This window comes from Grammomys surdaster, unplaced genomic scaffold (genome assembly GCF_004785775.1).
Source record: "Grammomys surdaster isolate TR1022 unplaced genomic scaffold, NIH_TR_1.0 193, whole genome shotgun sequence".
In the NCBI taxonomy this organism is placed as follows: domain Eukaryota; kingdom Metazoa; phylum Chordata; class Mammalia; order Rodentia; family Muridae; genus Grammomys; species Grammomys surdaster.
The window spans coordinates 11,317,749-11,329,572 of NW_021604638.1; positions in this window are offsets into that span (position 1 = coordinate 11,317,749).

The following is an 11,824-nucleotide window of genomic DNA, read 5'->3' on the forward strand; positions in this document are numbered from 1 at the left end:
GTCATCGAGCTGCTAACTGGTGGAGCTGAGATTCAAACTCAAGGCTGCCTTCATGCAGGACAGGACCAGCTCGTAATTCAGCAGTCCTGCAAGCAGCAACTCAAGCCCTTTAAAGGAATCTTGGGTCTTAGCTATGTAGACACGACTATCCTAGGTGACGAGGGGTGCCACTGGTGAGATCCTAGGTCACACCATTACCCCAGGATATGTAGCCAGGTAGGAGTCTGAAGACGACCCTTGTGCCTCTCTTGTAGGGGATCTTAAATGTTCTTTGGAACTTATGTAAAGTTACTTTAGCACACCCATGCTTCCCTTGGACAATATTTTATGTGAGATTTATTTATTTGTATGTGTATGGGTGGTTTTTGTCTGCATGTATATGTCTGTGTGCTAGATGCATGCCTGGCGACCTCAGAGGCCAGAAGAGGGTGTCAGATCCCTTGCAATTGGAGTTATGGTTGTGAGCCACCCTGTGGATTTGAACACTAGTCCTCGGGAAGAGCAGCCAGTGCTCTTAACAGCTGAACCACCTCTCCAGTCCCAGAATATTAATGTTATTAATGTCTAAATTTTGCTGGGCAGTGGTGGTGCACGCCTTTAATCCCAGCACTTCGGAGGCAGAGGCAGGTGGATTTCTGAGTTTGAGGCCAGCCTGATCTACAGAGTTAGTTCCAGGACAGCCAGGGCTACACAGAGAAACCCTGTCTCGAAAAAAGAAAAAAGAAAAAAAAATTGTCTGTCTTCTGTTCTTATTTAACTGAAGGCTGGAGAACTTGGAATAAATTATAGGTATCATATTTCTCAAACAAAATACTTCAGTGTGAGAGAGACTTAATTTATTTTTTGTTTGCTATTGTTTAAGATTGATTTTTATGTGTCTAAGGGCCAGAAGAGGGTGTCAGATCTCCTGGGAACTGAAGTTACAGATGATTTTGAACTGTAAACTGCCATGCTTATCTGGGGGTGGGGGTGGGGTATAAACAGCATTTATCTTCTTCTTAAATCTTTTATTTGTTTTGGGGATAGGGTCTCACTGTGTGTCCCTAACTGTCCTGGAATTCACTATATAGACCAGGCTGGCCTTGAATTTGAAGAGATGCCTCATGGCATGCTGGGAGGCTAGCCTCCTAGACCTGACAGTACTAGCCAGCACAGCCCTTGTTTACTTCACTCTTCATGAAGATTGCTGTCTGGTTGTGAGGTGCTGCTATTACCTGCCTGGAAATGGCATGTCATATGCAGGACAATCCTGTGTTCCCTTCCTGCAGTCCCATGAAGTCTGAGTCCCAAACTCACCCCAGATAAGATACCGTGAATGGACTGAGTCTTCTAGGAAACACATTTGGAAGGATCTAGCAAAAGTCCTTTGAAGGTGTCTGCATCTGGACTCATCTTTGAAATCATTGGTTAGTTCCAGATTCAGGCTTATCTGAACCAGCTGGGTCCAAACCACAGGTCAGCTGGATCCAAACCAGAGGTCAGCCATACTTAGGAGAGGGAGGTTCTGCTCTAAAGACACAGGCAAACAAGCTCTTACTGGAAAGACAGTAATTAGGTCTCACAACTAGAGCTGTCTCCCCCTCCCCCAACACCTGTGGAAGCAGCAGAGCCTTTCCCAGTGTCACCAGTACAATCTGTCCTCAAAGGTCTGGGCCGTGTTGCCCCCATGCTGTGAGCCATCTGTTCTCCCATAGAAGGTCTGAGCTTGTGTGGGCTAGATGAACCAATAGGGAGCCTGCAGGCTCTTCTGTCAGGGAAGGATTTCATAGACTGGAGAAGTAGACCACAAGATAGGTGCTTTGCCCAAAGATCTAAAGGCTAAAGAAAATGACAGACTTGCTTTGTGAAGTTCTCAACCAGTCAGAAAAACAGCAAAACAACACACACACACACACACACACACACACACCCCTCCAAGATGGAAGTTGCAGCTGAATCAGGAAAAATTTCAAAATAGCAGGAAGGGGTGGAGTCAGGGGGTGGTGAGCTTCCTGGATGATTGTCATGGTGCAGTGTTTAGACAACCATCTGTGCTGGTTGTCCACTTGAAGGGTGTTTCCACTAAGCCTGACAAATGCAGCCGTCTCACAAGCAGTGTGGCTGGCTCACAGGATGAGAAGAAGTCATCTCATGTCTCCTCCTGTGTCTGCTCAAACGACAAAGCCTTTACGAACAGAACGGGGTCTGAGTTTCTTCCTCCTTGTTCCTTTGTCCCAGGTCAGTGGCTGCTGTTGAGTCCCCAAGCAAGTCATAGTGTCTGACATAAAATAGGAGCTTCCCAAGAGATAACTGTTGACTTAAATATAATTGGTTGGAAATGAGTGTTAATACCATAAGGGTTCCTGATTGGCTATTCTTGCTCACAGCAAGACACTTTGGCATCCTTCTGTGCCTTTTAAAAATCATTTTAGTTCAGTGTTTATCTTTTCAGTGGTTTTCTTCTTGTTTGCTCATATTCTTCATTGGGCTTCTCTCCGTACCACAAAAGCAACTAAAATATTCTAAGTGGCTCACAGAAGGCGGGTTGTTAAGTTAGGCTCAGGTAAGTAATGATTGAACACGCTTCTATGAAACATGTTTGCTAACTGTGAGCAGTTGTAGTTCAGTTAACAGAGCACCTTCCTAGCATGCATGCAGCCCTGGGTTCCACCCTCAAGCCCCATAAGCTGAGTGTGATAGCACATACTTGTTTCCCCAGCTTTGTGAAAGGGGAGGTGGAAGATCAGAAGTTCATCATTATCCTTAGCTCCGAGGTGAATTTGAGGCCAGCCAGGGCTACTATGAGACCCAGCTTCAGAAAGAGAAACAATATTAAAGAAACAAAATTTCATATTATGCAGGTGGTCAATTTTCCTCTTTGTAACAAATTCCTGAGAATAGAACTTAGAAGCGGGGTTTGCCTCTGCTCACAGTTCCAGATGTCTCAGCCCATCCAGAGTCCAGTCTATAGTGAAGCAGACACCGTGGCAGGAGGAGGAGCCCAGCAGAACTGCTCACCTGGCAGCAGCTGGGAAGCAGAGAGACAGGAAGGGGCTGGAAGTGGCCCACTTCCTATATAACATAACCATATTGTGAATCCATCATGAGATTAACCCACTGATGAGGTCAGAGTCTTCAGAATCTAATCACCTCCCCCAAGCCTGTACTGGCAGCTAAACCTTCAACACAGGAGCCTTTCAGATTCCAACCCTAAGATGGAATAAAACAGCCGGTTACTAAGCAGCTTTACTGTAGGTAAAGAGTTTTACATTTTGTTTGTTTGGTTTTTGAGACAGTGTATCTTTATGCAGACCAGGCCGTCCTGGAACTCAGAGATCTGCAAGTCCTGGGATTAAAGAGGTGGTGGCCTGGCTCATGAAATATATTTTTAAAATGTGCCCTAGACCGTGGTTAAGACAACAGGTTTTGTTTAGAGGAGAACTTGAAAATTCTGGAAACTGAGTAGAACGGCAGAAACCCCAAGCCCACAATTTTGGCCCCTAAATCTGTCCTACAATCTAGGTTAAGAACTGGCTATCAAATCACTTATCTAGAAGGACCCACCATGATGCCAGTGGCACAGTGTTCTTAAGAACTTATTGCAGGATCTTTCTGGAATAAGTACTCCAACACCAGAGTGGAATCAAGGAGAAGTACTACCGTGGACTGGAGGCAGGAGAGCTCCTTCAAAGGCCTCTGTCCTGGGTCCTGTTTGCATTCCTGAAGTAGAGTAAAGAGGAAGAGACAAATTATTAGGCATCAATATACTGGTTTGTTTAGTAATCTACCTAAAGCACTGCTTATAGCACTGCTCAGCCTATTTGCTGAGCGAGACTTCATTTGCTACCTGGAACAGCTTGACCTGGGGGAACAGCGAAAACAGTGGGCGTGGCCTTTAGCCACCTGCTGACTTCTGCATAGGCTTCTGTAAGGTCTTGCTTGCTTGCCTGCCTCACCATGTGGCTTTAGAGTATGAAATGAGAATACAAATCAGACCGGGCACTGAAGCCTGTAAGAGGCTCTCCGACCACAGTGATGTCTACTCTCTTCCACGCTCATTGGGGCCAGACTGCTAATTCCAGAAAGATTCCTGCAGCATTCTCATTTTATGCCCTAAAACCATAAGGTGGAGCAGACAAACGAGTGAGATTTTACAGAACTGTTCATGGCCACCAGCAGGTTGTTTTGAAAGCCATATATTAGAGTTGGCAGGTGTGAACTTTTGTGGTCAGGCTGTGAAGGCAATGGCCCGTTCTTTCAGTGGTTCCTCCAGGTCACTCTGTTCCAGGGAACAGATGAAGTCATGCTTAGAAGTGGGCAGTACAGTACATGTGGTGCTTTAAGTCAATCGCTAAATAAATCAGTAACACAGCATCTAATAATTGGCCTTTCCTACCGTATTCTTCAAACTGTTTTCTGCTTAGCAACTGTCTTCTCTCCCACTCTTTCCTCCTCTACTGCTCCAAACATGTTGCTTAAAAAGAAGTAAAAACAAATAAATAGGACCTGGAATTATCCCAAATCCCTAATGCATCTTAACCACCTTGATATTACTAGCAATGTTTCTGAGAAAAACAGGATTGAAAAAGTGATTGTTTCCAGTTACCAGTAAGCGGGGGAGCCAAAGCCTTCAAGGCCCAATGATTTATCTGGTGTGGGACAGGAAGGACAGCACCAGAGCTCAGGCCCTTTCTCACTTTACAGCATCCTTTTTCTTCCCACCTTGAACCTCTTGGCCCCTCTCCTGTCTCTAAGTCAGCAAGACAGTGATCTGTGGCCTTGCATCTTGGACACTCCCTTCCATTGGCTTGGTTTCTGTATGATTTGAGAGTGGAGAGAACCAGAAGACAGCATCTACATCCCTTTATTGTACTGGAAATGCACCCTGGGCTGTGGCTTAAATATACAGAACTGTTGTCTCCAGCATCAGGACCAGGAGCATCTCATCTATCTGCATACTCTGAAAGTCTGCTGTTGGGTAGTTCCTCTCCATCCTCTTCACAAAGGTTGCGGGCAAGTCTACAACACTTCTGCTGCATGGGATATTTTCTTGGGAGTACCTAGATCAGACGACAAAGTCCTTCAAGGATGCTTCCTCCAGGCTGGCTCTGGCTTGCTCTGAAGTGGGTGGGAGGATGGGCAGGAGTGTGGACCCAGATTAACTCCATCTGTGTGCTAATGAGACCTGGCAGAAGGAAGTGTGAACCTGTTCATGCTTCAGCTAAGCCTCCACCAGCAGCTCAGACTCTACAAATGCATTTTAGGTTGATCTGTCTCTGTCTTTTTTTGTCTGTCTGTCTGTCTGTCTGTCTGTCTGTCTGTCTGTCTGTGTATGTGTGCGTGTGTGCACGCACGTGTGCTGTGAAGTCCCTGGAAATTCACTAAATAAATGATCCTGAGAAATTAGAATGAGGCTTTCTTTTGGTATCTGAGTAGGTTAGTCCTTGGTGAATATTCTTTCTAGTTTGCAACCCTGCTCTGTGGTGAGGTCAACTGGTTATGAGAGGGAGCTCCTGGTTCTGGGTGTGCACTAACAGGAGGTGCTTAGGGAGGGCAATAGAGCGTATCTGAAGATCAGAGGAAGGGAGGTTATAACTTAAAAGCTGAGTGTGCTTCTCCAGGCCCACACTAAGGAGTTCTTCTGTACACCCTGCAGAGAAAGCAGTGGCTTCCATTGGTTGAGAATGGGGCTTTCCTTTCCTTGTCTTTCAATCATAGCCTTCCTCTACACCAAACATAGACATGTGTGCCACCAATTTCACTTCAAAATAACTTTAGAAGCATATAAATTTAGTTGAGAAGCATTCTAATGCGGCATTGGTAATATTTTAAAATTTAATGGCATTGGAAGGTAGTTGACTAAATATAACTGTAAAATGTCCAGAGTTAGAATTAGGTAGCTTGCATATAGAAAGGTTGGCAATATACAATGACAAAAGGAAAATGTGAGGTACAAAAAGGGGTGTGTGTGACACTTTATAACACTTAAGAACAAAATCATATGTACAGATGTATCCCTGTATATGTATTTAAATTGTATGTATCCCTGTATATGTATTTAAATTGTATGTATCCCTGTATATGTATTTAAATTGCATATACACAGAAATGTGATTGGGCTTTGAGTTTTTGTTTATTTTTGTTGTTGTTTGAGACAGAGTTTCACTATAGCTCATGCTGGCCTTGAACTTGGGACCTTCCCACCTCAGCCTCCCAGCTTCTGAGATTACAGATATATACTTCTACAAGCCCCAGAAGGGTGTGTGCTAAACCATAGCAGTGTTCTCTGTAGAGTGAGAGGGAGGGGCAGGAGAGCATGGGGCACCTTTTCTTTCTTTCTTTTTTTCTTTTTCAATTGTTTTCTTTACTTTTTTGACTTTTTTTTTTAAATGTCTATGAGTGCTCTATCTGTGTGTACACCTGCATGCCAGAAGAGTGCATCGGATCACATTATAGATGGTTTGTGAGCCACCAAGTGGTTTCTGGGAATTTAACTCAGGACCTCTGGAAGAACACCCAGTGCCCTTAACCACTGAGCCATCTCTCCAGCCTGCAGCTTTTCCTTTCTGTAGGCGCCCCAGCACCCCACCATCTTCTAAGAACACTGTAAAATAACCAGTAGAAAAGGAAGGAGGAACAGGGCAGAAACCTTGCTCAAGTCCAGCCCTCCCTCCTACCCCCAGGCAGATCCAGCCAGAGGGCTTCCTGGAGTAGTTAACTTTCAAATAAGTTCCCAAGCCAACAAGTATCAGGCAAAACCCAGTGCTAGGTCCTCAAAGCAATTCTCCTAAGTTGGCAGATAGGATGAGTGTTCCACTTCTCAAGGGTCTGAGCAGAGACTCCAGACAGTACAGTAGCTTGCTCGAGGACTCACAGGAAGTGCTCACTGTGAAGAGATTGGGAGGAATGCAGCTCTTCTAAGTCCCCACTGCCAGGTCCTTGTGCTGCTTCCCTGAGATGGTTAAAGCACTGGTCCAGCACCCAAACAGCTGGAGGGCTCATTAACATCTCTGATGCAGCCTGCAGCTTCTGGCACTCGTGGTCTTTGAAGGAGGCAGGCTTTAGAATGAGAAATTGGCAGAGACAGAGGCACTCCCAGCTCCACAGGCACCACACTTTCCTGGGCCTCATCTGTAAGTCCCAGAAGTCCTTGAAGTTATAAAGGATGTGTGTGTGTGTGTGTGTGTGTGTATGTGTGTTTCTCTCTCTCTCTCTCTCTGTGTGTGTGTGCAGTGTAATACAAAGTTGAAGGTGACTTTACAAATTGAATCACTGTTTCTCTTCCTGGGAAGTTAGAGTTAACATCAAGTATCTGCACAGGAGATAGTGTTGATAGAAATCTGCAGTTGCCACAGATACTAGGTTGGTCACTGTGGGAGAGGTTCCATGGAGTTCAGTCAGATCATGTGTCTAGGAACTTACTATTTCTTCTAGATTTCCCAGTTTTTACGATATAAAATTTCAAAGTAGAATCCCGAAGATCCTCTGAATTTCATTGAAATCTGTAATGTCCCCACTATTCATATCCAATTATAAAGGTTTATTTACTTGTGTATGTGTACACATGTTTGGTGTCCAGAGGCCAGAAGATGCTATGGAGCCTCTAGGGCTAGAGTTACAGGCTACTGTGACATGCCCAACATGGGTACCAAGAATTGAACTTGAACCCTCTGGAAGAACAGGAAGTGCTCTTAACCCCAGAATCATTTCCCCAGCCCCTAGTCTGGAATTTTTATTTGGGTCTTCTCTTTTGATTAGTTGGCTAAAAGTTAGTTCTTATTTATCTTTTCAAAGGATCAATTCAATGCTTCATTTCTTATTTGTATTACTTTGTATTATTTTTGTATTTTTGTATTACTTTGTATTATTTGTATTACTTTGTGTTATTTGTATTACTTTGTATTATTTGTATTACTTCTTTAGTCTCTACCAAAAGTAGTCAGTGTCCAGTGCCAGACACAGTGCCTGGACTTCAGCCATGGCTACTGGACTCAGTAACACAAAGAGGTTATTCAGGAAGAGATGATAGATAGATAGATAGATAGATAGATAGATAGATAGATAGATAGATAGAATAGAGATAGGATGGATGGATGGAGATAGATGATATAGATAGATAGATAGATAATAGATGGATAGATAGATTGTAAGTAAAGATGCTGACTAAAGTTCTGAAAGGAAAAAGGACAGTTGCTTCAGAAGGAACCTAGATAGAAGGGATTTTGTGAGTTTTGGTCTTGATGGTTCTTCATTTTGTTTTGGAGTTTTAAAAGAGGAGAGAAATTCTCTGTCTATAAATATAACCCGCCCATGTGGTGGAGTGGGGTGTTCTGAACCCTTTTTGGTCTGGACTGCTGCCCGATTTTAGAACTGCAAAAAAGCCAATTAAGACTAAGACTGGCCGGGCAGGGGTGGCACTTGGGAGGCAGAGGCAGGCGGATTTCTGAGTTCAACGAGGCCAGCCTGGTCTACAGAGTGAGTTCCAGGATAGCCAGGGCTATACAGAGAAACTCTGTCTCAAAAAACAAAACAACAACAACAAAAACAACCCAAAAAACAAACAAACAAACAAAAACTAAAACTGAAACAATATTGGCAAGTCAAAACCAAAACAAAACAATTAGACATGACAGACAGAAAACAGTGTTTCCAAAAGTGTGAAATGTAGGTGCTCAAGGGTTACTAGGACAGGGCTGGTGTCAGACAGAACTGGAGGCAGACATAGGAAATAGACACAGAGCAAGGTCTCCACCCACTCACTCTGAGCAGACAGGCAAACCTTACATGTGCTACCTTTCCCCCAACAACCAGAATGATTAGATGTTGTGTAGATAGCTAGACTTTTAGTTTTATTTTACCAAATCACCAGGGCTGTTCACTTCAGAATTTGACCAGCAATGCATGAATAGACCTGCTACCATTCTGCACCCACTTCTCCATCTCCGCCTGATAGGATGGAGACCATCAAACTATGAGACTCTGTCATCTAATGGGTTGAAAATGGTCCTCAGCCACACTGGTAATAAACACTTATCTCTGAAAGACTGAAGCCTGGAGAAGAACCTACAGCCAGCACTTTGCTAAACCAGCACAGTCCCTCATTTCACTCTAGATGTTTGTCCTTATACTCAAAGCAAGTGTAGTCTTCACTCCTCAAGAAGTCTTCTCTTTGCAAAGCACCAAGACCAACAGTAAAAACCATAAACAATCAAAATGCAGAGCTGTGGGGCCCAGTCCCAAAGGATCCATCTACAAAACAACTCCTGCACCTAAGGCTCAGGGATCATGTGGAAGACTGGGCAGAAAGAGTGTAAGAGCCAAACGATCAGGGGTTTCTCTGTCTCCTAGTAAAGTCAAAAGCTACACCCATAGTCTTTACATGACTGCCTAAATGTTAGCAGAACAAAGACAATCTATACGAACAATAGACATGCCAGAGCAGGTCAGGGGAAGCTCAGGAGACCTCAAGCCTACACAGCTGGGTGGTGGCGGCGGCGAGTGAATACCTTTAATCCCAGCACTCAGAGGGCAGCCAGGGCTACACAGAGAAAAACAAAACAATACCCACAACAAACTAACAAACTACAGGCAGCTACGGAATGCTAAAAGTGGGAAGAAAAACTGTCTTCCTTAGAGAACACTGATTGGTTATACAATTCCAATGGCTAACTCTGAAAACATACATAGAAGTATCATGATACAGACTGATATATATATATATGAAACATCCAGGTATTATATTTTCATGTATACACACACACATATAAAATCAACAAAGAGAGCAAGGAAAGGGTATATGGGAAGGTTTGGAGGGTGGAGAGGGAAGTGAGAAGTGATACAATACTATTATAATCTCAAAAACAGATTGAAGTTGAGCATCTTCTCATCTGAGGTGAACATCTTTTTATATGCTTCAGAGCCATCTGTAACCTTTTCTGTGCTCTACTGTGTCTCTTACTCGTGCTCTCCTCTGTGGCTGCAGAAGCTCTCAGCTGAGCCTTGTGGTTAGCTCAAGGGTCTCATGACCCTGTCAACGTCAACAGCTATAGTGGTATCATTGCATAGAGGTTTATTTTTATTACGTTGTGTGTGTGTGTAAATGTATGCCATGGTACACACCGGAGGTCAGAAAACAACTTTCAGGAGTCTGTTCTCTCCCACTAGGTGGGTCCCAGGGTTGTCAGGCTTGGTGGCAGCGCCTTTATTTACCGACCCATCTTGCTGGCCTTGAGGTTTGTGGATGTCGTTACTTATTTTGTAATTTTTAGATTCTGAGACTGAATTTGGTTTAAATAATGCAGAGACATTCAGAGACGTTCATATATATATATATATATGTATATATATATATATATATGAATCTTCGTGTATCTTTACAGGTTGAACACATTCCTATAACCAGTGTCAGATCAAGCAATGATGTGTGAGGAACTCCAGATGCTTCTCAGTAGTCCCTGGCCTTACCATAAACCTTTTCCATCAGCTTTACATCTGGATCCCATTGTCCACTCAAGCCTTCCTGATGTCATCGCACAATTGAAACTGTAAAATTCGAATGACAGAGGCCAGCTGGTCACTCCTCTGGGGTCTTTCAAGCTTTAAAAGCTTTAAAGAGAAGCTGCTATCCCACGCCCTCTGCTGACCAGAAATAGCTACTAGGAAACTTTCTCACTCCTGGTGAGGATTATTAAACAGAATTCAGGAGCTTGGGCGGTGGCCAGTTTACCAAGAACGAGGAGAGGCGAGCAGGTGTATTCATAATACACCACTGTGGCAGCCCTTTCCCTCTCTATTCTGTTCCCCGTTTGAGGAAAGCAACTGCCTCAATAAGGGTATGACAGCCTTGAGACCTACAGAGAGAGCATAAAGAACAGCCAATTCCTACCTACCCCTTCCTTTCTTATTCCCCCAAAGGAGAGCCTGTGGTGTAAAGCCCAGTGCTCAGATCCAAGGCTGATGGGATCAGCTGTCGTTAGTTGTGGTTCTAAACGGCCACTAAGCAACTGGAAGTCTTTGCTGAGATGACCAATGGGAGAGCTCCGTTAGCTAGCTCACTCGTTCAGTACTGTGCCAAGGCTGTGCAGGATACAGGTTGGGGGGGGTGGGGGATGGGGACAGGGACAGCCACAAGATGTGAGTCCTGCTCTGAAGAAGTGACCATGAAGTGCCAGTACAAGGGTACCTAAACCACACAGGTAGGAGCAGATGGCAGGAGAAAATGTAGCAGGCGCTGCTTGCCATCCAGACTCAGCACACAGCTGATGAAGATGTCTGGGTATCCCAGTTAGCTTTTTTGTCAATTTGACGTAAGTTAGAGTTAACTGGGAAGAGGAACCTCAGCTGAGAAAATGCCTCCATCAGATTGCTTATAGGCAAGCCTGAGGGTAATTTTCTTGATTGATGATTGGTGGGGGAGAGCTTAGGCCACTGTCTGAACAAGTGGGCCTGTGCTGTATAAGAAACTAAACTGCAAAGCCAGAAGGATCAACCTTATGAGCAGTCTTCCTCCATGGTCTCAGTTCCTGCCTCCTGATCTGATTTTTTACTTCTCTCAGTGACAGTGGCCTAGGATTCATAAGCCAGATAAACCCCTTCTTCCTTAAGTTGGTTTTGATCATGGTGATTTTGTCACAGGATAGAAATCCAACCAAGACACTGGGTAAGAGGCTAGAAAGTACTGGCAGGTCCACCACTGAACCCAAGTGAAGTTTCACAGGGGCTGAGGAAGGGCCTAGAGCTGGCAGGTGACAGGCAGAGGCTGAAGACTGTACCCCTGTAGGGTCACACCCATTCAGGGCAAGGTGTGAAGGCCATGGTCCAAAAGTCTTTGTCAGGATGCCCAGAT